Source organism: Belonocnema kinseyi, chromosome 2 (genome assembly GCF_010883055.1).
Source record: "Belonocnema kinseyi isolate 2016_QV_RU_SX_M_011 chromosome 2, B_treatae_v1, whole genome shotgun sequence".
In the NCBI taxonomy this organism is placed as follows: Eukaryota; Metazoa; Arthropoda; class Insecta; order Hymenoptera; family Cynipidae; genus Belonocnema; species Belonocnema kinseyi.
The window spans coordinates 36,956,461-36,983,410 of record NC_046658.1 but is presented as its reverse complement, the minus strand read 5'-3'; the positions used below and the strand labels follow the sequence as shown (position 1 = coordinate 36,983,410).

The 26,950-nt window shown below is 32.2% G+C and overlaps 1 protein-coding gene across 3 annotated transcripts in view; it reads left to right on the top strand.

Moving 5' to 3' along the window:
* Positions 1-373: 373 nt before the first annotated feature.
* LOC117167645 (connectin) overlaps positions 374-26,950 on the top strand; it is a 526,083-nt gene continuing 499,506 nt past the window's right edge. For all 3 annotated transcript variants that reach the window (XR_004466418.1, XM_033352726.1, XM_033352720.1), the window contains exon 1: positions 374-557. The gene's annotated coding sequence lies outside the window, so the exon portion shown is untranslated. The remainder of the gene's footprint in view (positions 558-26,950) is intronic.

The following is a 26,950-nucleotide window of genomic DNA, read 5'->3' as shown; positions in this document are numbered from 1 at the left end:
CTTTTCTAGCAGGCATATACATTCTATATAAAAATAACTTTTGACTGTTTTTGATCAGATATTAAATATTCTAATTTTTCAATTAACAATTCGTCTTCTTGAATGTTTTTTTCAAATCGATACCTTCTTGAGAATTAGCAAAATGCGGCTAGTTTGTTACTGGGCGGAAAAAAGGATTCTTTCTTACCTACAATTTACTATTAGCGGTTTTAGAGGAAAGTCGTCGATAAGGTCACTCTCCTGTTAAATTACACAAGAATGGTGACCACCCAGCAAGTTGCGCCGCCTGGCGAGGAACTTTCGCATTTCACCGGTCGTTCATGAAATCCCCTCTATTTATTTCTTCGCTGGACGGCAAAGCGCGGGCTACAGAATACAGAATAAGTTGCGTTTTGGATGCGATCGAATGCACATCGCTTTCGGTATCAGAGCATGAATTGTGATCTGTGAATCGGACTAATTTTGTGAAAAATAAAATTTAATTATTAGAATAGTTTCGTGAAAGTGTCGGTTTCGGGAAAGTGTCTCACCTGTGATCTTCGTGTTTCAGTTTATCGGTAAGTTCGACTTTTTTCTTCAAAACACACTAGACTGGTTGCTGCAGAGCACGTGCGTTTCTTCATATGTCGCGCCGGTGGGTATGTCAAACTACTCCAAGTGAACAATTAAACGCGTAGTTTTAACTTAATCAACTTGGTCTTTATCAGTTTCTGTGTGATTTTTTTTTAAAGGCAACTTTTATTATTTCTGACTTGATCTAATTGAATCAATAAAAAAGTGAAGGATCGCTTAATTTGTATTGTTTGACAGGTTCTGTATTTTTTTATTCCAAATTTTCAAATAACGCATTTTTAACCAAAGGTTGGGTGTTCCTCTTTTTTTTTTTAATTATTTTATAAGAAAACTTAAACCTTCTGTATATTTACTTTACTTAATCTTAGATTTTGAATACTATACTTATGGAAATTTTATTTGGAAAAAGAAAAATGCTTTAAGATTGATTATAAGTGTTTGACTTTTACGGATTACGATTTTCATTGTTTTAAATTTCATTTTAAAAATTTTTGTTCTGGAATCAATACAACTTCAATTTGGTTAAGTACAAAAAAATTCAATTAAAATAGTCAACACTAATTACTTGATAGTTCATTAAATAATCAAGGACCTAGAGTTAAGAGATAATCTGCTTCTTTGATTTCTTCCTCAAAAAAGCTTTCTGCTTTGATACAGGGGAAAATAAGGTGTAAATATTCAAGTAGTTAATTAAAGTGTTAAATGAAATTGTGTTACTGTAGTAGCTATAATGAGTATTTTTATAGTTTTAGTAATAAATAAATTTTTGTTTTGAATTCTGAAGCACCAAATTGTACTATATTAACTATATCCATTTAAATTAGGAAAGGTCTAGAATAATTTTTAAAAAATCGTCGAATAATTATCGATATATTGATATGCAAAGCTGATTACCTACGTTTATGATGGAACAGCGTGGAAGGTTATCACGACCGGCAGGTTTGCGAGAAAGAATTTCATTATTAAACTGGCAAAGTCAAAACGCGTGAGCGTCGGATAATTCGCGCCCTATGATTAGAGAATTTTCGTTAACGTGTATCAAAGGTGCGCACAATTTTGCCACTGCTGACGGAAACGCGATTTATTCGAAAATGACAACAATGCCATTTTCGTTAAGCCATAGTACATCCGATGCAATTATAACGGAACGCGTTTGCATTTCCCGAATGCGAGCTTTGAAAGGATCCACCATAGTGGTTTGTGTTAATAGTTATAATTAATTAATACTCGCCTTCTCGCTTCAACGCCGTTTTTGAAAATGGACCAGGGTATATAATTATAAGAAGCTCAATACAAAAATTGACATATAATTAATTATACAGTAATTACTATCTCAACGCTTTAGAGCTTAGGCTTCACAATCTGAAATTTATCAAAATATTTTTGATCCACTAATTGTAACCCTGTTCTTGTTTTTGTGCGACCGATATGATAACTGCAATTGTATATTTCATGTCAAAAACGGAGACATTTTTTACGTAATTAGCACCCCAAAGAACATGGGGTGAGCACTATTTTAAAAATGTATGTTAACTTATATGTAATACTTGCCAAATAAGAGCGGTATATGAATACCAATGCAATTGAAGTGTATATATTGATTAACTAAATTAATTTCGGAGAAACGAAATAAGGTAGGAATTATAGAAAAGGTTAATGATTTATGCTTCTTAGTACCGGAAAATCGATTTTTGTTTTGTTTATAATACAATTTTTAACGATAAAAAAACTGCGTCTAATTAAAACATTGCAATTTTATTCGCAATTTTAATTGCATTTTTTCCTAAAACATGTTTTAAGAAAATTTGTAGATCTTTTATAGCTGAACATTTTTTCTTGTTAACGGTTTATCATATCTTGCATAGTGTACCAGAAAAATCTAACTTTATATTTATTAACACGTGGATGCCTCCAATGTTTGAAACTTTTTTCATGGGTTAACAAAAGTGGCATATGTCACGATTTAGTAAAATTCACTTCAGTAAATTGTGAAAATCCGCCGGACTATTAGGTTTGAGACTATTGGATACGCAGGTACATAAAAAAATAAAGGTGATATGACCACTATACCAGACCATGTTCTTGCACGAACATTCAACTTTTTGGTTGAAAATTGATTTCTTTGGTTGATAATAAAGTAGAAAATTGATGCATTCTCTTAAAAATTTATCTTTTTTGGTAGAAAAGTATTCTTATTAGTTGATAATTTTTATGGTAAAAATAAATTTTTTTGTGACATAAAATATTAAGTTTCTTGTTCAAAATTCATTTTTTCTGGTAGAAGACTAATCTCTTTGGTGGAAAATTCATCTGTTTGGTTGAAAATTAATTTAGTTGTTTCAAAATTTATATAATTTGTTGAAGATTAATCATTTACATTCAGAGAAACGATTGAATAGTATGACCCGTAAGTTTATTGCTGTAAGAAAGTTTGTTGGCATCTAGAGTGCCATCCTATTTAGTTGCCAGTGTTGGTTGTGTTAGCCAACTGAGTTGGGCGATGGAGCAGCAAGCTGACTGCCTCATCCACCTAGCTGGGTCACATCAACTTCTCCAAACGTTACTATACCGTTCTGTTGTCTGACTCGCCTATTTCATATTGGATCGTATAAGGTTTAATATTTAATTTGAATCGGCTAGAAGTTTTTAAAATATTACTATCGGCGAGAAAATCATAGGCATCTGCCTTTGAAGCTTGACAACTCAGTCAAAAAAAAAAAAAATGCTAGCGCAACAACAAGACAGCCATATGAAAGCTTAAAGTGTTGTACGTAAATGAGCTTGAAGACGTCTATGTATAAAAATTGTTGTGCTTAGTAGACTGAAAAATGTAAAAAATTAAGCATTTTCGGGTACATTTAAGAGCAGTCAAGTTTCGAGCATTATTTCTTATACAAGGGGGGATGAGAAAATTTTTCAAAAATGCATGAGTATGAGGAAAACTGCTGTGAACCAGTTGCAGTTGAGAAATTTAAAAAATAATCAAAATTGTTGCTTAAAAGTACAAAAATGTGAAACTATATTATCTTCAGTTCTAATACAGATATTAAAGCGAAAACTAGTGTCAGAGAGCAGGGGAGGGGCCGTTTTTTGTTACAGCCGACCGCTGATCCCTTTCTTCGACCCGTGGTTCTGAATGCTTGGATGGCACCTGGCCAAGGGTCGAAGAAAGGCACCAGCGGTCGGCAGTAAAACAAAAAAGCCCCTGGTCTCTGACACTTGTTTTCCAACAAAAAAATGTCTAAAAATATCGCGATTTTCACAAAAAATAAGACTAACACATCCTTACGGGTGATTGAAAATAAATACAGAACCTATCCATTACAGTTTGCAGTTTGAATCGTTTTAATATCTGTATTAGAACTGAAGATAATATAGTTGCACATTTTTGTACTTTTAAGTAACAACAGATTTCCTCATACTCATGCATTTTTTAAAAATTTTTCGATCGCCCTTGAATAAGAAATAATGCTCTAAACTTGACTGTTCTTAAATGTACCCGAAAATACTTAGTTTTTTTTACATTTTTCAGGCTGCTAAGCACAACAATTTTTTTACATAAACGTCTTCAAGCTCATTTACGTACAACACTTTAAGCTTTTATATGACTGTCTTTTTGTTGAGCTAGCATTTTTTTTACTGAGCTGTTAAGCTTCAAAGGCTTAGTAGTACCGTACTCGAATTGGTTTTAAAACTAATTGCCAAAAAGGCTAATTTTATTAAAAATCTGATTTTAAGTTTTAAGTGATGTTTAAACTTTCATTATTATCTATCAATATTAATATTAGCAATAGCTAAAAAGTAGTTTAATTCTTTCATTCATTTGCATATCACTTTTCAGGCCATGAAAGGTGTGTGATAATGTAAAATGATATAAGTATTTTGACAGCCGTAAGTTTCTAAACGATTGATGCGATTGATTATGGACAGTTCTCTAAAGCGTTCGTGAAGGAATCCACCTGAATATTTATTTTTGTATATTACACTATCTGCTCTCTATATTTCTCGATCCCCTACCTCTTTTTAACTTAACACGGAAAAACTAAGATGAATCTTTACCCGGAGTTCGGAGTAAAAATCACCTGCAAAAAAAATCACCCAATGTGTGTATTATTTGACAGTTCTTAAAAGTGTTCATGACAAGTTTATTTTGTAGATGACAGCTCCATATGTTATGATGCTTAACATTAGAACGACAAATAGGCCATTTTGACCCATTTGCTTCTTCTTGTTGTTGCTATTCCTGAATTATGGGGCACAAACCGAATCGTTTTCATGGATTTCAATAATTTTATTAGAGAAATGTATCGATGTGGTTTCATTTCATAGTGGCTAATATTATTGCCAGAATATATCATGTATGCCTTAAACGTCTACATGGGTCATTTTGACTCATACATTTTTTTCACCTTCATGTAAAATTAACCACAATATACTCAAATATTCGCCAGACACCATGTGCTTCTAGCTGCTTACAGATTTAGGAGTTAGTCTAAAACAGTGGTCGGCAAACTACTGCCGCGTGGCAGCCCTAGCTACCGCGGCGGGTCGAGTCAAAATCTCGTGGCAGTACCTGCTGCCACCAAGAAGGTCCAACCCGCCATGGACGATTCCATTATTAAGCAGTTCGAGTAACGGGGATTAAAATTCAAAACAAAAAAATTCTCAATTTCAAAATTAGCTTTCTAACACCTCGAAATTGAAAATCTTTGAATTCTTGCGATCAAAGGGAATCTAAAAAGCGTCTTGAAATACTAAAAATCAATACATTAAAACACTTTTGGTTTAAAATTGAGTTTTCACTATATTCCATAAAATCATTGATTTTTAACTTCCCAAGTTGATGAACAAAGCGCGGCAGGCCAAAAAATTCTTGGGTCAAACCTTCAATACCTGAAAAGTGGGCAAAAAGTTTGCCGACCACTGAACTATAATAATGTCCTACCCTTATTATATTCCTGTAGATGTAGATGGAAATTAAAATGTCTATTGATTAATGGTCAGTTTTATTACATTTATGTCTAAGGGACTCTCAGTACATAGCTGTTTAACGTTTCGGCTGTACGTCGACAGTCCTCATCAGTACAAAAAAAAAAACTTTTTACTAAATTTGGACCGGTTAGTCTTAAATTTATTTGTTAACTATTGAATTGACTGCGTCTGCTGGACGACTTAAATAAAGATTGAAATTATTGTTGACATTGAAAAAAACACACTTATCTCATGCCGTCCAGCACACGAAAATCAGCAGGCGTACAGTCGAAACGTTTAACAGCTATATACTGAGAGTCTCTCAGACATAAATTCAATAAATCTGACCAGTAATCAACAGACTTTTTAATTTCCACCTACAAGAATATTATTACACCCTGGTCAACAACTTAACATCTTATATATCTACCCTTATGACATCTGAGAATTATTGACTACTATCGGCGCGAAAACTACTAGGCATCTGCCTTTGAAGCTTAACAACTCAGTCAAAAAAAATGCTACCGCAACAACAAAAAAAGTCATTTAAAAGCTGAAAGTGTTCTACGTTAATGAGCTTGAAGACGTTTATGTAAAAATAAATGTTTGTGCTTAGCAGACAGAAAAATGTAAAAAAAGTCCGGATTTTCGGGCACATTTAAGAACAGTCAAGTTTAGAGCATTATTTCCTATACTAATATTAAAGCGATTTACACTGCAGACTGTAATGGATAGGCTCTGTAATTATTTTCAATTATCCGGAAGGGTGTGATAGTTTTATTTTTTGTGAAAATCGCGATATTTTTAGACATTGTGTGTGTGTGAAAGCAAGTGCCAGAAAGTAAGGGGGGAGGGGGCTTTTTATTGCCGACCGCTAGTCCCTTTCTTCGACCCGTGGCCAGGTTCCATCCAAGGATTCAAAATCACGGGTCGAAGAAAGGCACCAGTGGCATAGTTGCATATTTTTGTACTTTTAAGCAACAATTTTTATTATTATTTTAATTTCTCGACTGCAACTGGTTCACAACAGTTTTCCTCGTTCTGATGAATTTTAAAAAAAATTTCACATCGCCCCTTGTAAAAGAAATAATGCTCTAAACTTGACTGTTCTTAAATGTACCCGAAAATCCTTACTTTTTTTACATTTTTCAGTCTGCTAAGCACATCAATTTTTTCACATAAATGTCTACAAGCTCATTTACGTAAAACACTTCCAGCTTTCATATGACTGTTTTTTTGTTGCGCTAGCATTTTTTTTTTGACTGAGTTGTTAAGTTTCAAAAGCAGATGCCTATGATTTTCCCGCCGATAGTACGTAATTAGTTTGAATTTGAGAAACTAAATACCTCGCTACTTTTTTCCTGTTCCGTCCAATCAGTATTTTGCGAATGAAAAAGTTTAGTGAGTTATTTAAGCACTTTCCTTGAATATGAAGCTCATTCGCGTCAAGTGGTTGCGGAATTCAGAACATCAGGAAATAACCATGCACTAATCGTGCCGCAGAGGTTCAAAGAAAAATTACTGACCAATTTTGTTTGGCGTCGGTGATTTGGTATAAATTTTGGGGAACTCTCGAGCATGCTTTGCCTTCTCATCATATGACCGTAGATGAACACGGGTTTCCTTGCAAATATCATTGTCCATTTTTTCAGTTCATGCCTAGTAATTCAGACAAATGTGGCATCAAATACTGGCTTCTAGTTCATGCCAAGTAACGCTACACCTTAAATGAGTTTCCTTACATTTGAAAAGATGAAAACGGCTTTTGTTTTAAATATGACAGTATCACTTTTCACATCATGAAAACAATCAATCGCAAATCGTTGAAACTATGATAACAATGACGATCTGACACTGGACAACTGTACTTCACATAACCTCTTTAACTGTCACTGACACATGTGGGACTGGTTCCAAAGAAAATGTTCAATAGCAAATGTTCTAATTCAGGGCATAATTTTTATCGATACTTCAAGTTTGATCCCAGGGCAGCGTATAGGAAAAAAATATCTTTAAAATTTCGAAAAATATTACGGTTACTTACGTTTAAGATCAGCGCAACAACTTTAAAAAAATGTTTATTATTTTCAGAATTGTTGCAATTTTTCGGAATGATCGAAATTTGAAGTTTATTAGTAATATCAAAAAGATCTCTTTTAGATGGCAGTATTTATATGCCTCTTCCTATTCTGAATTGTCTACTTAATTAAGTATAGTCAAAGATTAAGTTTCTCAAAGCTCTGTAGGATTTGAGGTACAAATTCTCATCGTGACACTCGCACTGCGCACCCGATTTCCGACAGACATTTGTAAACTGGTTTTGTTGAATTTGTTTTCTCGTAACTTTCGTCGTTTTTCACACATTTTTTTTGTATTTTATTTTTTTTCCATTTTATTTTTCACAAATAAAACAAAAAGTACGCGTCCTCTCAAGAAGTGATTTTAAACGAAATTGTAGATCTTTTTGGGATAAAAATTGTTGTTAATTCAACTTTTTTCGTATCGTACATAGTTTTTCCACAAAATGAAATTTTTTATTTTTCATTATTTTTTGTGCAATCAAAATTTGAATTTTTGATTTTTGAAGAAAATCCAAAAATTTGTTATGATACTCTTGTAAAGCTTTGAAAAAGAAATGTTTTTCTTCTCTTGATTTTTTTTTCATATTGTGCGTTTTTTGGTTTAAAATTTTGATTTTCGCTTGATGTAAAAAATTTTGAAAGCGCTATAACTCTGAGAATTTTCTTTTTATCGAAAAAAGTCATAATGATAAATTGTTTTTTCTTTTTAATACTATAAATATCCTTACATAGAATTTTCAAATTCAGAAAAAGGAGGTCACAAACATTTTCAAAATGCGCTCACTTTTTGAATTTTCATCAAAAATTGCTGGTTAACGAACTTGTCCTTTCTTTTAGGACCTTAAAAAAGTATGCCAAAGATGGATCATAAAAATCCGATTTTCGGATTCAGGGGGTCTCGAAACGTGAAGATCCTTTGAAAAACTGTGATGTCAAATTTCTGACAATTCTATTACTTTTTCAATCATAAATTATGAGAATGTAGAAATGATTAAATACATACTACCATGGACATAGGAAACACGGGACTAAGCATGCCATCCTAACTGTGGCGATCGGGGTTGGATCCATAGGAGGGGGGAGAATTCCATGAGTGGGGAGAGCCGCCATCTTACGATATGCCATTTGATTATGCGAACGAGCATTTTTGCCGACAAACTGTGCATGAAAATATAAACATGTGGGCGCTGCCATGTTTGTCGCGGGACATCAAAAGGTGGCGGACCTCCTTCCTCATTGCATCACCCCCGCTATGGCATGCCTAGTCCCTTGTTTCCTATGTGCATGCATACTACGAATAAAGAGAATACGCAGTATAAATCAGGGTATATCACTTTGATTCCAAGTGTGCATCAAAATGTTGAAAAAACTTCTTTATATAACTTTGCAGTATCCTGATACCGCAGTTTCAGGTCAGCCCTGAAGATGTGAACTGCAATATTCACGAAACGTCGGCAAACATTTCGTAGTTTTTTACACGAGTGAAACCCGAAATATCTCTAATTCCATCTTATTTACTGTTTTAACTGAAAATATCAGTGACCCCACACTCTTCTGCTAAAAGGTACTTTTTAAAGGGGGGACCTGGAAAAGGGGTATGAGATGTGAACAGAGTCACTCTTCTGTGACCAGTCGCTAAAAACTACTTTTTAAAGGGGATCTGGAAAAAGGGTCCGAGATGTGACCAGTTGCTAAAAATTTTAATATGTTAAATTGCTACAGGTAAACCTAGTTCTTACAAAAGCACAATTGAGTGTAAATCCAGTTTTAACTGATATTTTCAGTTAAAACACGAAATAAGATAGAATTAAATAATCTTCGGGTTTTTACAAAAGGACTTGGTTACTTTTCGTTTTGCCTAGATAAAATTAGTTTTAACTGATTTTGGGTATAATGTATACCGGCCCTCAATAATCAGATCGCTTGAAGTAAATTATAAAAATTTGTCCTCTGGATCCAGCGAAAATGAATAATTTTAGATTAATAATAAATCATCTCAAACTGTCAAACGTTGGTCCAGAAGCGTATCAAAGCGTTGCAAAAAGGAAAAAAAATAATGATATCTACGTACAATACATTTAGTCTATATTCAATTTTCACATATACAGTTATTGAGTCTCTTTTCAATAAAAAGTATGTATACAAATCTTATATCTTTCGCTCCTTTTTTCAAATGACATAGTTACATCGTGTGGTGAAAGATAGAGCCCATTGAGATTGCCATTTTCGTGGAGTATTGAGCATTTTACATAGAAAAAATCTGTATTTCAGGATGAGGCATATCTTTTTCCTTCGAGGGCCACTTTTCTTCCATCCCTGACCCGCATGTTTTTCTATTTAGTATTCTTCTGAAGCTCCCTTTCACCCAATGCCCTTATATTTGAAAATTTTGCACATATTCGAGCTCAAAGTCTGAAAATCGCCACTAATACATTGACAAATCTGCGCGGAGCAAGCACAATGTGAAAAGCACACTCAAAGGGATTGCAGCTTTTCAGGAGAGAGATGCATTTTTCAATGCTACCATATTCTACCAATATTTTTCTAACGAGTCAGAGAGAGAGTGAGTGGGGGACGGAGGGGGGATGAATACAGGTGAAGCTCTGAATAGGCATTCTCACAAATGCTGGCGTGCTGGTTTTGCTCTGATCTCAGAGTTTGGTTGTTATCGATGCTTTCGGCAGCAAGTACTGAATAAGGCTAGGAATAAGGGTGACATGTAGAAAATCGCATTGGAGTCTGACATTGAGTGACACGTGCTGAATGTGAATGTATACATGTGAAATATGTGTTGGGCCGGTATCACATTCATATAAATGAGTTTAAACGTTTTAACTCTCGAGTAGATAAAAAAAAAGTTTTTTTTTACATTTTTCTATAAGATTTCATTTGTCATCAGTAACATTTTTTATTCTTTGTTTCTTTCCTTCTTTCTTCCTTTAACTTTACCATTTATCTCTATGTAAACCCTGGTGGAAATTTACATTCGTATTAATGCCCTGCAGTTTAAGAACCTCCTTTACTCGACTTTTCATCAAAATTTAGATTTAGACATCGTTGGACTTTTCCCAAAAAGCTACATCTAATGATTTTAATAAAAATAGAAATAAAAATTGTTTATAATAATTAATTGAAAAGAGAACGTAAGTCTTCGAAAACTGAAATAACGTAGCTTTGATATACCGAAAAAACTCAAAGGTGCGTATCTCAAGGAATTTTTGTGAATAGGCCTTTGGCGTCATGAAAAAAAGATACCTCGCCGATATACGTCCTTTTCGAGAGGAACGGGTTTTTACTTATTCTATGTGAGAATCGTGCTAGGCGTCGCCGTATAATTAAGGTGCAGGGAAAATTGCGAATACATTTCATTATATGCCCTTTCAATGCAGTGCGACTTGTGCATATTGGAATTAACTCAATTTTTATTACAATCAATTGAACATTATAACCAAATTTAAATATTTTTGTTATCAATGAGTGCAGAACTGCAAAATGATTGATTTTCTTAAAACGATGTACGTCTTTTGACAATTTCCCCACATGGCTGTGGCTTGGTAAAAATAATTTTTTTTTTTAACATCTCCGTTCGCAGTGAAATTGAATAAGGGAGGTTTTCTCCATTTAATTTTGGTTTATTCATTTAAATTCGCAGAGAAATACAAAGAAATTCTACTAGATATACTGCAATATTTTATATTTTAGAGTAACATTTTATACCAGCAAATCCAAGTTTTGAGGAAGAGATCGTGATTTCTTCCAATCTCTCTTAATTTGAAATGAGCGAAAATTTTAACAGATTAGATTAGGTGACCCACTTCTAAGTTACTCAAATCTTTGAAAGTATGCTACCGGTAAAAATGTAAAATACTACGAAAAATAAGTGTCAATGAGTCATGAGCATAAATCGGATTCAATTTTCCGGTAAATGTCACACTGAAAAATGTTTCCGATTAATTTTATAAAAATCCATAGTAAATATGGTGCAGTTATTATTCAAAGAAGGTATATTTTTTAACTGTCATGAAAACCACAAATATTATTATGAAAATGACACTTGAAAATAGATTTTATAAATGAATTCATCAATGCTGAAAATATTTTTTGCAACAATTATACCACTAATTCGAATTATTTTCATAAAACTAATATAATTATTAAATTTGCTAAAAAGTTACATTTCAGAAATACAGAAAGCAGAGAACGAATTAAAAGTTTACCAACCCCGTGATTTTTTTTTATAATCTATGAATTTGTAAATCAAATTATTTATATATGACGGTACTGACGTTTCATGAATTTCATCCAAAAAAGAAAATATGCTCTTAATTTTATCTTGAAACTAGAAAAGATTATTAATATAAAAGACTTAAAATATAAACACTTTTATCAGTTTAAAATAACATAACACTTTTACGTGACATTGAGAAAAATGTTTAAAATATAGTGTATGTAAATTGAAAAAATCCTATCTACCCTTAAACTATACATATAGCTTTAACCCGTAAAATGTTTCACCGAACGTTGTGAACAGAGATTAAAAAAATAAAGAAATTGTGAATTTCTTTCCGTGGATAAAAGAAGGCCAGAAACCAGCGCTGATAATAATGTTTTAATATATATGAAAGTAATACATGTATAGAAAAAAAAAACGCTCGTACATATTTATTTTTTTGGGCTCAAGCAAGTAAACAGATAAAAGGAGCATAATAGTTTTTTTTAATGTGAATAGCAAAAAACTTATAAAATCATATTTAGTCTTTCATGCCTTTTGTACGTACGTGTGTCAAATGAACGGTGGCACATCAAAAGGAATCAACTCGAATGTGTTTTTTGGCTACTTTTTAAAAAACAACATAGGGTACGAAGCTGACGTTCGATAGAATTCTAACTTGTACTTTAAGATAAGTATATTAGAAAACAAAATTTTGCAGCCTATCTTGAGCGGTAACAGGTTATTAATGCGCTCTCTATTCCTCGATCATTTTGCTTTCCTCAGAAGTGTTTCATTTTTGTAATCAAACTCTTTTGTCATTAACACAGTAATGGTTAAACTGTATAAAAGGTTTATCACCTTCGATTTTGTTTAAACTTACATTTTTTTGGCCAGATTCGTGTTCAGCATGAAAAAAATATATCAAATATGTGAGCTTAAACAAAATCCATACTGAGAAACAGATCTGTTTGAATCAAATATATTGTATTTGAATAAAACCTATTCTTTCTTTGTTATTTAGTCAAACATAAATATGTTTGATTGAAAGAAATTTTTTGGTTGATGATACATTTTGGATTTAAACATATATTTTGTTTGAATGAAACAAAACTCTTATTTAAGTTAAACGGTTTTTCTGTTAAATTAATTTCAGATTTTGTTCGATTTAAATAAATTTACATTTTGATTTAATAAAGGAATTAGTTTTCAATGACCTATGTTTTTCGCTATAGTGGCAGTAACAGCTGTAGGTTAGAAGACACTTTTAAAATCTTATAGTTCGAAATAAAGCTTTAAATCTTTTTAATAGCAAGAAAATAAGTTTTCTTTCAAATTTCAATTAAACCGCTCGGTAGGACCTAGGTTTCCAGCAATGTTCTTAAAACATCTTACATATATGTCTGAAGTTACTTAGAAATAAAACTGGCGACTTTCTGGAATTGGTGGAAAATCAACCCTTTACTAGCTCGCCCAATGTAACTTGCAAATTTCCAAGGCTTCGCTTAGGTACAGCTTTTACATTACTGCTTACACACCCCGCGAACAAACACGCTGACACATTCAACGATTCAACCGCCATTTTGACTACCAAAAATTAAGTGACGCTGCAGCGCCCCGAAACTGAAGCGGATGCACAAAGAACTATTATTTTTTCGAATCAAACAAATACGTTCTTTAATTTAAGTATAAGACGTTTAAACAAAATTATTCTTTGGCTTCATGAAATTATTTGTTTGAATCAAACAAATCGTACCAAACAGATAATTTCTTTTATTCAATGAGTTTCAATATCTTCCATATATTAAAATGAAACAAATGTTTTATTATTTGAAATAAAGAAGGTGTGTTGAATCAAAAATGTTTATTCAAACAAATCTTTTTGCTTGAATTAAAAAGGTCTTTTTCTCAGTGCAAGATGATCAGCCTTTGATGCACTTTTACCAATATCTGATTAATATATATATAAAGATATATGAAATTTTCTCATTCATTTCGAATGTAACATAACTATATTGCGTCTCTATTTTCTCTATGTTCTCTCAATTTTAATTGTTCGTCTCTGATCGTGCACAGCAGTATTTGTATGAGAATACATCAAAGAGAATGATTCGAATTGATCTTTTCGGGGTCACTCCCCTTGAAAGCATCCGAAAGATCATGACCTCCTAATATCTGCTAAAAAGGGCCATACAGAAGCTAGAGCAATAAAAATTAAACGGGCGTTTAATTCCATTTAGGTACTTCCGTTTCTGAGAAAATTTTGGCAGAGCAGATGGATATTACAATTTATAACGCAGTCCAGTCCAATTGTACGGGCGCGTAAAGGGGGTGGGGCCTTGAAAAGGGAAGAAGATCTTGCTTGTGTCCGGACATATAGAATATATACTATCTATAGGCACTACCATTGATAATATTTAATTTTGTTGATGGTTTTTTTAAAACCATGTGTACGGGTGGAACAACAATTCACAAAATGAATTTAGTGCTATCGCAATGAAACTTTTTAAAATAAAGATCAAAATAACAATAAATAATGAAATGAGAAATTAGGATTTAAATGAATCAGGATCATCGCCAAAGTTAACAATTTATTAAACAATTATGTTTCAAACAACACTTTGTTTATTGATTTTCGAGTTATCAACCCGCAAATTTCGAAATATTTATTTTTTATGCTTATGTATTATCGTGTTTAATTAATTAGAATTAACTTTCTAAATAATAATGACTAATGCCAATAACTGAATAAATAGTTTTTAAACATTTTTCAAATACTATTTTGCCAGTTTTTATTTCAAGTTTAAATTTGAGAAAACTTAAACGATAATGTATTTTATCTACTTGCATGCATTTATGTTTATTATTTCTAAAGAAAGTCATCTGTAATTTTTATAATCTGTGAATATGTGCTTTAGTTTGACTTTCAAACGTGATTGACAAATGTAATGCTCGTGCCCGCAAAGCAACGCGAGATAAGCGTCATAAAATAGAATCATTGATGTCAGCACTGTATACAGATTTAAACATTTGACAGAATAAAGCATTTGATTAGAGATAAATAAATAATGATTATAAATGTTCATGGAAGAGAATGCTACCAAATTTTAATTTGCGAAGGTAGTTTGATCTGTTTGTAATATGTTATTGCGAAATATGCGGAGGTGCGAATTTTAATCAGTCAATAAGTGCTGCATTGATCTGAATTATCTTCGAACACTTCTTGGAGAAAATAACACAATTTTTGACAGATGTAAAATTCACTTATAATTTAACGTAAATTTATTTTCAATAGAGTTAGTTGATATTGACTAATGACTGTCAATTTTGAAAATTATATTGATATATTAGAAGTAATGGTAAAAATATCTATGTGTAAAAAATTTGGTCGATATTTTTGTTAATGGGAGTATTTAAATATAGGCTGTGGCAAGGCGTACCGACATTTTCGTATGAATGGCTGCATTTTTCCAGTACTAAATTAGTAATACAAGTTTGTTTTCTATATACACACAAACGTATCAATAAAGAATTAAACAAGGTTAGTTTCGTTGATAATATAATAATGAAAATAATAATAATAATAATGAATATAATATTCAATTTTTTACACTGAACAAAAATTTTTCTTTAATCAAGTAAACCGCAGGTACGAATGGGGACGTCAGAATATGAGTGTGTTCCAAATAAATAAATACTTGCTACCGTATGCTTAGAACAAGCGTACATTTTCTTAATCTGAGAAAATGTATTCTTATATAGAATATCGCATTTTATTATTCTAAAACTTTATTGTGTTACTTCATATAGAGATTTATTCAAATGCAGAACATATTTCACTTCCAAGAAATCATATCTGATACATTTCAAGAATATATTTCCTTAATCTAAGAATATGAAGTATCGGAGCAATAGACTGAGCCTCAACTGAACACTATTTCTCATCGAAAAAAAATGGTTTTCTAAATTATTGTTATATAATCTTCATTTTTTAAATTATTAAAATACGTAATTCGCGCACGCTGTTACTTACAAATAAAATCTCACGCTTAAACGCTTTGAAAAATCGAACTCCACGAGGATTCGAATCCTACCTAAACTACCTAAGTGCCCTAACCGTGCGCCCTACCGACTTCGCTATCGAAGCACTTGGATCTCGGTGACAAAATCTCGAGTAAGAATTTCAAGGCATTGTCGTACGAAGTCGTTTGGTGAACCTCAACCACCTTCAAACTAAACGTCGTGGAACTCAATGTTTCTTTTAAGAAAACATCTTTCTGAAGATACTTGCAAATTTTCGAGAGACTTTAATATAGAATTTGTTATTTATTAAAATTTTAGAATTTAATTTTACTTATTTCAAAAAAGGCTCTATATTTTTGTTTTCTTAATATATTTAAAAATGTTATAAAATATCTAAAAGTAATAAACAATAAACAAAAATTCTCCATAAAATGCGCAGTTTTTAATTTATCCAACTCTTTTATTGTACATAATACTCTCTTTCTCCATTTTTAATGAAAAATAACATTTCTTAAACAATAATATAAAATATGTGAAAAAGCGAAGTAAGTTTCACTTATTTAACAAGGGACTTCACACTTGTTGTTTTTAAATATTTAAAACGCTTAAAAACGACACAAAGGTAATGAATAATAAAGAAAAGTTGCATGTACAAAAATTCTTTAATAGTATCAATAACAAGAAACAATGTTCTGCTATACGAAAATTTTCATAAACCGCACAGTTTTTAATTTATTGAATTTTTTTATCATACATTTTTTATTAAGATTTGAATATGGAATTGCTCTCCTAAACCAACCATTTAAAATATGCAAAAAATAATTGAGCTTCACTTATTTTACAAGGGGTTTAATACTTTTTTCTTTAAAAATTTAATACGCTTAAAAACTATCTAAAGCTTATAAAACATAAATAACTTTTGAGTTAAAAAACGCTTTAATAACCTCAGTGACAAATAAATATTTTCTGATTTTTAAAAACCTCTGTCAAACGCACAGTTTTCAATTTATTTAATTCTTTTATAGTACTTTTTAATTCAGTTTTTAATTTCAAATAACAATTCCTAACAAATAATTTAAAACCTATAGAAAAAATTGATCGCTAGTTTAAATATGACCCATTTAAAAAAGTGCTCGATATTTTATTTTTCTTTCAAATATAAAATACTTTGAAATCGGAAGAAAAAATAATTCTGCAAAGAAACGTTTTGGTGTCGGGGCACAATGCTCTTAGATAAAAAAAGTCAGATAACTTCCAAAGGCAAATACAACGCGCGCGCGAGCACACTTCACTTCAATTTTAGCGAAAATATCTCTTTCATACCTCAGATTTCCAACGAACCTTGATGCCGAATTGGCTACGTAACTATGAGTAATGATTAAATTTCTCAACCCTCTGTTGGCTTTGAGACACACATTGTCAGCGTGACTTTTGCATAGTACTTTCGATGGATAAAACCAGAACCGTAATTCAAGGAAGGTTGCTTAGCGATCTCATTCTTCCTTTTAGGACCCAAACAAGTGTTACAGATCTCCCGCTTCGCGTTCTATTAGGATTTGATATTCCTATTACTATTCGTAATGTTTCTTGGCCACTTTTTACGTTAGGTCGTAACCTTTCAATTTCACAGAGAACTTGCGACAAGGTATTTTAAAATGTGCTTGCTAATAATTAAAATTTAAAAAAATTTGTGGAACACATTATTTTACTGAAATTTGTTGTTTTGCTATTAAAAAGTCGTTTTTAATTTGCTATTACAAGACAAATAAGCACTGCGCTACATTGGGAAATATGGCAGGTATATAATTTGGCGCAGGTGTACTTTTCATGAAAACAGCAAATTAACACTTTTCATAATTCCATTGTAATTTTCGCCATACATAAATCAATCTTGGCATAGAAAATAATCCACTTTAATTTTAATTATAATATAGTTTATACATATTCTTATACTAAATAATGTACATGATCAAGAATTTATAACATAAACTTTATGAACAGAATTTGGTACTTTCCGAAAAATCAAAACGTAATTCCTCCCTCTTTACCTTATCGTTAGTCAAATTTTGCGAAGCGATAACAAAGAAGATTGATTGATCGTCAGTTTACACTGATTACATTTTTTCCGTTTGTACAAATTAAAGAAAAAATTGTAGTCAAGTTTTTGTTTGTAATCTTTAGATTCCTAATAAGATTTCATTAAATATGGATATATAAATGATAAAATCAGTTGAAAACCCGTTGTATTCCAGGTTGTTATGGTCGGGGTAAATACATATACAATATAAATGAATTTTAATGGGAGCTTACGTAGTATATATACACAGCTTCCGCATAATCATTATGCGAACGTCTCATTATAAATGGTAGATTGTTTATTGTTTTATGCTTAAGTTTTATGGAGACAACTTGCCAGGCCTGACGTGAGGGGGGCCCATAATTTTTCCCTCCTGGGCCCGGGATTTCCTCTCGGCGGGCCTGCAACTTGCTAAAGAAATCATTCTCCTCGAATTTTTAGGACAGTCAACTTACTTTCAAAAGCTCTACACACTTGCAAAATTCTGAATCGTTGAATCGTTGACTCAGGCGACCTTTGAGTTTTGCCGAGGATTTGAAATCTTCAATTTAGATTTGCCGAATCTTCCAGCCAGAAAGAAGTTCAACTCTGTTCAACCATCGTTAACCTGACCTTCTGTACCTGAGTATAATCTGCTCTCAGATTGTATGCGGCTTCATAACAAGAATTTTGCTAGAGCGTAAATGCATTGATAATCACAAAAATGTATCCAAATACATTTCATTAAAAATTAGTGCAAAATATGTTAAGAGTGTCCTCTTTTAAAATTCGAAAAAATAGGTTACAAAACTTGCGTAATTGAAATCTAAAAACAACTTCATGATTCAAGCAAAAAGAATGATTGGGAAATCATTGCGATATTGTTTGGAATATCATTCTCAATTGTGACCCACGTTGTTAATTTATTGACCCCTTTTCAACCTGATGATAGAGGGGTTATGTACATTTGAAAACTTGCGTCTTCTGTTAGGAACCATCGCCATTCGGCATAATTAATGAATGTAAGGGTTCACATGAATCTCTAAATCAAATGGGAGGGTTGACTAATCTAATTTTTCTACGCACATATTTTCGACTTGATTCATTTCTTTTCCGTTGTCATGCTTTTATTACATTATTGAAAAAATACATTCATGTGATTCAGTTTCTTGTGACTTCTCTTCATTTTATTTGACCATGTTAAGATAATTTTAATTTATTTAAATTGGTGAAGCAGGGAATAAAATTAAAGTAAAGAACGACATTAATGTGAAACTAAACTTAAACGATATTGCATGATATTAATATTTAGTTAAAGCATACATTAAAGTATTTACTTGAGCGTTTTTAAAGTAAAAAATATATACATTCTGGAATAGAATACAGAAAAATATTAAGTCATGGAGTCTTAGAGGTTTAGGACGAAGGTTCAGTACTACCTGGTATTCTTAGTACAATAATACGGCGAGGGGTACCTCTCAGATTCCAGTTTAACATCTTGTCAAAACTCGAAAGCATTGTTGAACTAGAACAGGAACTCTCTCCGCACTGATCCGGGCACCTGCGCTTCGGCAAATTTTCCTAAGATGTTTGACCGTCTTTTCCATTTTCCCGTTGTCCATTCTATCCTTGAACAGAAACAGGTAGTTGGTAGTTGACAGAAATAGTGAAAAAATAGAATCTATTTGCCATGCTCTATCTATGAGTCTCTTCCGTCTATACTCCTCTATGTCTATGCTGCCCTATGCCTACGGTTAAATTTTGAAATATTTCTGCAAACCTCGAATGTTCTGTTCACCTTCTATCATCTGAAAATGTCTCCACTAATTACCTTCGAACCCTTTCAATCAAGCTCCATTCTCCAGGCGACAATAAATCATATTGTTTATATAATTAATCAAGTTTAATAATCGATAACTTCTTCCGTACAAGATAGGAAATGCATGTACAAGTTTTGAAAGATTTAAGTTTAAATATATCCAGAGTATTATATGTATAATATTAAATCCAAAGGAGATGTCTAACGTTCACAAAATTTTCGTTATTCGTCCTGAAAAGCTGAAAGACTATCAACGGCGTATTTGAAATCATATTTTAGGTATGTGTAAAAAATTGAACATTCGAAACGTTTTTCCATAAATTCTTACAGTATTTGTATGGACTATGAAGAAACTATTTTATCCAAATATATTAAATTTCTGAATAGAAGAATGTACTTTGCAAGTAATTTTTATAATTAACATTATCGCTTGTCTACAATTCATTTATCTTTACAAATTTCGGAAGGAATGTTACCAGCTAAAATATTGAGTAAAAAAGATTTATTTTTGTATTGCAAAATGTATTGTACATCCACTATAAAAAAATAGGACATTTTTGTGATTTGCTTGCAAAATTTCGATTTTTTTTCCAATTAAATTCATTTAAAGAATGTCAATAGATTGTTTAAAACAAAGTCAATAATTTCTAAAAGTCTAGTTTTTTCTAAATTCACCACATTTAATGAGATTTGTTAGAATAATATTTAGGTTTGAATAATTAGAATTGGTTTTTAAGATGGGTCATTTCAGGAAAAATCGTCTGAACGTGTTTACCGCGCAATAAAAATATTTATATTGACGTATGTGGGCGTCCGCATGATTAGGGTCTTTGTGGTCAATTCTCGTTTAGAAAATATTCTCGTTTTTCTAAGTCAACTTCAAACTGACTATTTTCTGATTTGAGAATGGGATAGTACTAGGACCTATACTGAATTTATTGGCACTGTATTAATATCTCAAAAGGAACTGAAAGTGGGTATATTTCATATTCGAAAAAAGTATGACGCTTGCACTTATGGCACTTTTCAACTTTAGATGCGTTTTTTTTCGAAAAACGGTTTTTCTAACTTTCAACTTCAAAAATACCCCATCCACTGGTTTTTCAACCTAAAGAGTTCATCATCAGCTTAAAATATCGGGAATTTATCCTGCTATATGCCCTTATCCGTGACTCCACACTGGCCGTAAGGGCCTCTTTCATGCGGGCGCCCACATATAATGCTCCTGAATGCCAGTAGTGCACCATAGAATACGTAAAACACATGAATACGTCAAATAATATAATCAATCATATTTCAATACTACAAAATACTTAAAATTTTATAAAACTAAAAAGTTCTTTTAAAATTAAGTAAATTTTTCATTCTTTGTTAAGGATTAGTTTGATTAAATTCAACATTTACTGAATTTATTTCCCTAATTTAGAAAGTACAATAAGGACGTAGTTTTAAAGAAAACGTTGATTTAACAATATTATATCATTTGAAAAGTGTATAAAGCAATCGAATTTAATCAACTAACTTCATTCTTACCACACGAGGTTCCAGCGAAAAAATGTATGGGATGAGCACATAGTTAGACCATATGCAGATATCGTGAAAGTTTTGATTTTTTATATACTTCTACTTTGGATATATTCAACGGATAAAACGAAGGATTCAACCGAACCTACGGGTTTTTAACCAGCCTGCTTGGGTCCATCCATAAATGACGAAGTCGGGTTTTCGCTAAATGTTGACCCCCCTCCCCCTAACGTGATTGTGCGTGATATTGTTGCTGACGCTTCCCCTTTTATGATCACGCGACTTTTTTCAAAATGAGGATAATTTATATAACATGGCAAGGGTCATTAAAAAAGATTTTTAAGAATGTTCATTGCGAATTGTATACATTTGAATCGGGTAAAAAATATGTGCTGCTAAAAATTTCCTTCAGAATGTTACGAAACTTGTAGTGGATGTTTTTTGCAGTTACATGTTTTGTAATTTTCAGTAGCACTAACAGCATTGTCTTTTAGTTACATGATCCTTAAAAATCCGAAATCGCATGGGAATAATCTTATTTTTTAATAACTTAGAAAACATTATTTTTCATTTAGTTGTAAAATGAAAAAAGCTTAAAGAATGTTGAAAACACAGATAAGTAACAAGTGAAATGTATTCGAATATGAACAATGCTACAACAATTCAAACAATTTCTGTTACTCAAAGAAATTTTGTTTAAACTAATAGTTAAAGACTTTACATGAATTTTAAAGTAATCAAAACATACCATATCTAACTTAATAATTTAATTAATTAAATTTACTAAGTTTTGTTAAATAAAATTATTTGAAAATTGAAGCCTCGGTTGAAATAGCGTTGTATCAGCACATATTTTGTATACATGGAGTTCTATGTATATAAGTTTTTCTTTGAACTGTTTATCTATTCCGCGGAAGCGCTGCGATTAAAAATCTGAAAAATGAATCGTGAAAGAAATGCCAAAATAGTCGAGGTTATATGCTTCGAAAATGTACCTTTATAAGTCTAAATATTGAAGTTTTGATCAAAGGTGAAAAAAGAAAATTAAATTTATTAGAATGGCACGCAGGAAATAATAAAAGGGCTAGAGAGGCTGGAGTAGAACATCCAGAATCGGTAATATCAAATATAATATTCAAAAATACTAAAATAAATGGGTGAAAAAATAATTATCAGTAATTTATTAAAAAATATTTTTTAAATTATTTTTATAATAAAATAAAATTCTAAATTAAAATTACACGAATAATTAAGTGTTTTTCGTTCCTTTCATTTAATGAAAAGGCGAGAAATTATATTTGTATTTTTACAATATGCGTAGGACTAAGTTTTTAAATGATCAAACCTAATTATTTTTATTTTTAATAATTGAAATTTGCTGAATTCAATTTTGAAATTTTTTGTCAACACTCTTAAGCCAGTATAATTTTATATTCTTATCCTTAAAAAAATCTAAATTAGATTTAGATATGTACACTTATGAGGTTAATTAAGATAGATGCGAAGTAAATGAATGTAAATAACATTGACTATTTTGGCATTTTATTCCGAATTCAATTTTTAAATCTTTGATCGCAGCGCTTCCGCAGAATAGAGACACAGTATACTTAGTTAATTAGTTAGAAATTGTGTTCCTCATCATCTTTTTTAAAAATTTATTTATAATTAAAACCGTCACGTTATAGGCTTGACCCCTCACTCCAAGTTATTTTCCGTGATATTTTTGCTGACCCCCCACCTGCTCTTTTCGAGTCAAGCGATTTATGGACGTCTCTTTTATGCTGTTTTTACATAAAGGAATATAATTCTTTTGAATTTTGATTAAAATGATTAATATTAGATGCATATCTTTAAAAGAAAGTTGAATTCGCCTAAAATAACAGTATTTTGTGATTCACTGCACATGCTATAGTCATATCGTACAATTTAAATATCATTTTTAGAAGAGAAATTAATATTAGCACTCATAAATAGTGAAATTTAACTCTACAAACATTCAGGAACATATTTTCGTCCATACAGTCTCGTACTCTAGTTGCATAAGGTCATAAACCACACCATTAAAAAAAAATTACTTCTTTATTGTATTAAATAATTTATGACCCGCATCAATTATCGGTCATACTTTAAACCAAAGATTACGTATTACATACTTCTGCAAGAACTGATTTATATGAGCGCATTCGTTTATCCTGCAGTGATGTACTCCAAGAGCACTCCATTCGCTCCTTCTTACTTCTTCCTTCTTCCTTCTCACTCCGACCTGCTTCGGTGCAGATCGGAGTGCACCAGTGCGGGATAACCTAATACAGTGGTCGGCAAACTTTTTGCTTCATTTTCAGGTATGGTCAGGCTCCACCCGAATTAATTTTTCTACTACTTTTCGGTCTATTCATGTACCTTAGGGTGAGTGAGCTTACTCCAGCAAGGGTCTTTTGTCCACAGGCATGTCAAAGTAAGGAAATTTTAAAACTTTTAATTTTTTAATTAGCGATTTGAAAATAGCATTATCAGTATCTACGAATTTTTCCGATTCCAATGATATATTACTTGCCTAGAAAAGTTAAAAATTTGAAGGAGTTTAATATCAAGAAACATCAGCTTTACAGTCAATTTAATACCAAATACTTCTCAAATTTTCAACCTTTATAGACAAATTAAATGTCTTTGGAATCGTGAAAATACGGAGATTCCAAATATATTACATTCAAGTCACTGATTGCAAAATTACGAATTTTTTAGTGTCACATTTTTTTCCCATTTTCTAACAAAGGACCCTTGAGGAAAGGGGTGGTCTGGCCAAGCTCGCAGGTACTGCCCTGAGAGTAGGTCACAGGGCAGCCAGGGCAGGCTACCCTGCCCAGGGCAAGAGCGTGCCGACCCCTGACCTAATACGCTATAAGAAAACACTACTTTGATAATCATAAGTCACATGTAAACTGCGCCTGAAAGTTATGATTCTTTTATATTTTCGCTGATATATTAATATCATGTTCACTGACATACAAAAACTGCTGTTGCATAGTTTAAAAATTGTGGGATTTTAAAAATTAAAATAATAGCTGTTAAGCTTTTTCATGTCAATTTTTATCTAGTGTACTTTATATTTTTTTTCGTAAATTATTTATTTTTGTAAAATATAAATCAAGTGGGTTACGAACTTCTGAATGCTGCTTTTTGCCTTTTCGGTAAAATTTCATTATATTGGCTTACGACAGTCTGCAACTGGAATCTAGATCGACGATATGTTAGTATACCATTTTTTTTAATTACGTCGCAAGCACGCCTGAACGATCTATTTTGGATGATCCAGAATGTTTAATTTAAATTGATGATGTTTTTAAATAAACTTGATATAATAATAGGTATATTATATATATATATATATATTAGAGCGGGTCAAATTTTTTGCCGAGTTGTGTACCACCTCACAATGTTCTTTGGACTATTTTAAGAATTTTTGCCCAAGAAAGCATATCTGTAAAATGAATTTCGAGCCTCCCAATTGTTCAAGGTAAGTTTTTTCCAAAATGCGATACGGATGATGTATGAAAAAGACAAAAACACCTTTTTTTTCTCTAGCCAAATGTGTATCCGGGGGATTTGGGGGTCGAGTAATCCATTTTTTGGCATTTATTTTTATTTTTGAGTGGCGCCAGAGGGCGCTTCCGTTCATATATTTAGAAATTTTATCGCCTTTTTTAGGGAAAATTGACGAAATTGTTGCGAAAATCGACGAAAATTTGACTTTCTCATAATGCAATCACAAATTTTTAATAGGTCAAAATGGTCAGCGTTAAAAATTAGGGGGGTACCCAAGCACGACCTATATCCATGCAATTCAATTTAAGACTAAAAATTCGATTCTTCCTTTGTTGAATAGCTAAATGAACAAAGCTTATTTTTTCAAACAAAGTAAACAAAGAAAAAATAGAACTTTTAGTCCCAAATTGAACACAATCGATATAGGATGTGCAAGGGTACCCCGCTAATTTTCAACCCTGATCATTTTGGGCTATTTAAAATTTGTGATTTCATTATGAGAAAGTCAAATATTCGTCGACTTTCGCGACAATTTCGTCAATTTGCCAAGAATAAACTCCTCGACCTCAAAACCACCCGGATACACATTTTTACAGAAAAAAATGAGTTTTTGTCTTTTTCATACAACATCTGAGTCACTTTTTGGCAAAACCTACCTTGAAAAATTGTGGTGCTCGAAATTCATTATAGAGGTATGGTTTTTTGGGCAATAATTCTTAAAATGATCCAAAGAACACCGTGAGGGGGTACGCAACATCCACTTTTTCGGTCCCCTACAAATTGACCCACCTTAACACACACACACAGAAACTTTTCAATAGTCCTTCCTTCTATAGCTCTTCCGAGAATTAACGCCACGCCGCTGGTAGGTATAACAGGAGCTGCGCGGGATGCGCATGATCTGCGGCTTTCACTCAGACGAGCACTCAGGCGTGAACAAATAAAGGCGTATTGAAGATTGAGATGACTCATCGAAATTAGAATTAATTTTAATTTGTTTAATTATTGAGTCTAGGACCTAGGAATTACATTACTTAGAAGTCAACAGATCCTTAAAGATTAATTTAAACATTTTTAATGCGGAAATGTATGCGGCAGTTAATGTCAGGGAATAATATGTATCTCGTTTAGCATCGTTTGCTCAAGTGAAATAAGAAAGACGTTTTTTATTTCTTGTAATTGAATTTAAACTATGAATAATATTTGGCGCAAGTTTGGAAGATCTTAAGGTAAAATTGTCTGTGAATGTAGCTGGAGCGGAAGCGTTGGCTGCAATAAGTAATAAGAGGTCTACTAGTGCATCAGCTAGCTGTAGATTCTCTGGCTGTAACGAAAATTTGTAACCCTCGGTTCCTCCAAACGTATCGTATCCTCCGGTTGTAAAATTTGCGTGAGGCAGGTGAACTTCCCATTTTACATCCATTTCTGTCAGTTGGAGTGGCTGATCTATTATTTGAGGAAACGCGGAAGACCACCAGACTTTCCTCTAGCTCTAGAGTCTCTAGACCAGGAGTGTTTAGAGACTCTAGAGTCTAGACTTCTCGAATCTAGAGTCTAGTTTTCCTAAGCTCAAGAGTAAGCGGTCTATTTCTGAATGTTATAGCTTTAGTTTAGTAAGTTTAGTCAAGATCTTCCTGAACTAGATTACTGACGTTCACCTCGACTGGAAATCTTTTTTTTACAGGAGTTTACTACGGTTGTGCAGAAGTTTTTTTGGTCCTGCAGGAGAAACTACCCGAGTAAAAATGCTTCGACTTGAGTTCGACTTGGTTATGTCTTGAGTTCGTCTCCAAGACATCGATGTCTGCCTGTGTCTCAAAACTGAGTCGAGACATAGGCCTTCGTTTTACTTTTATACCCACGACAGGTAAAACGGCGTTTACTTGTTTTAAGTCCAGCCTTGTCTTGGCGAAGATGACGTTTTTTTGACTCAAGAGGAGCCTTGTCTTGGATGCGATTATCGAAGCTTTTTTGGCTCATAAATGACATAAAAATTGATGAATGAAAAATTTGTAATTATTAAATTAGTTATTTTTAATTTAAAAACTCAGAATCGGTAGGTCTGAACAAGTATAACCCTTAAAAATTTTCTTAAAAAAAATAAAAATTGTAACTTACTAGAAGGATCTTCTAAGCCGTTAGAAATACGA